Raw genomic sequence first — 1,288 nt, 5'->3', positions numbered from 1 at the left:
CAATTATTCAGCAAGCGATCCGAATAGCCCACAAGCTGACGGACCAAGCAGTGGCCCAAGGTGTGTTACCACCTAGAGGTTCCACCTCTAAAACCCTTGACAACTCAAGCAACGACAACAACAACAACAACAACTCCAGGAATGGAAAGAGGAAGTTTGACAACACAAGGTCCTCATCATCGAACCCCCCACAGCAACAACACCACCGTAAACCCGAATTTGCTCGGAACTTCAATAATCAAAGTTCCAACTGTTGAAATTAAGTATGCCCGAGACACATACTTATACTAATGTGGCTAACTGTGTTTGATCCAAGTCGGGTCATACCCAATAACAAGCTAGACAACACCAAATGTATTCTTTTAATGATTTGATCATTTAAACGAATACCGAACACTAAGTGTTTAGAGAATTGGTTTTCTAAACAAACACACTTGATAATTTAAATAAATTATCTGGATAATTTATTTATATAAATTAATTATTTAATTGGTTAAATAATTAATATAGCATGTATGTTTTATAAAATTAGTTTTATAAAATAAGAGATGGAGATGTTTTAAATGTTAAAACACAAAACAAAAAAAAATAATAATAATAATAAGCATAACCGGCCACCCATGTGGGTGGGGGTTTTTGGTCCAATTAAATTGCATGCTTCCTTTGCATGTGAGGTTTTTTTGTTTCAAAATCTCTCCATACAAATTACATGCATTTTGGTCCTACTTTGGGAATCTTTTTCAAGTGTGTTCAAGCTTCAAAAAACCTCTCTCTCCCTCTCAAAAAGCTCACGGCAGCAGCAGCAGAAAATAGGGGAGCCTTGTGAGCTTGTTTTGTGTTCATAAATCCTAGCAACTAGTTGGTGTTGTTGCTCAAAGCTTGGGGTATCAAAAGCTTGAGGGTTTCTCCTTTGCAACCTAGCCATTCAAAGTCATCATCTTCTTCATCCACCTACATCTTCTTCTAAAGGTAGAAGAGGTACCATTTACATTTTGTAAGCATATTGTTCTTGTAATATTGATCCTTGGCTTTGGGTTTTAGTTTTAACATAATGGTATGTTTATAACTAGATTTAAAATCTAAGCTTCCGTTGCGTTTTCATGTTAAATATGGTTAACTTGAACTTTGATAATCTTGTATAAAACCCAACAATGGCATCAAGAGCCGGTTACAAGGACTTATGCTCCTTACATGTTCATAGATTTCGGGTTTTTCATGGGTGAAAAAGGGGTCCGAAATTTTGGTGGATTTTACCCCTCATGGTTTTGTAAGATCTTGACATGCATGA

The sequence above is a fragment of the Bidens hawaiensis genome, unplaced genomic scaffold, assembly GCF_021521415.1.
Source record: "Bidens hawaiensis isolate Kalapana, Puna unplaced genomic scaffold, B.hawaiensis_p1.1 tig00044489_1, whole genome shotgun sequence".
Lineage (NCBI taxonomy): Eukaryota > Viridiplantae > Streptophyta > Magnoliopsida > Asterales > Asteraceae > Bidens > Bidens hawaiensis.
This window is presented reverse-complemented; position numbering follows the sequence as displayed.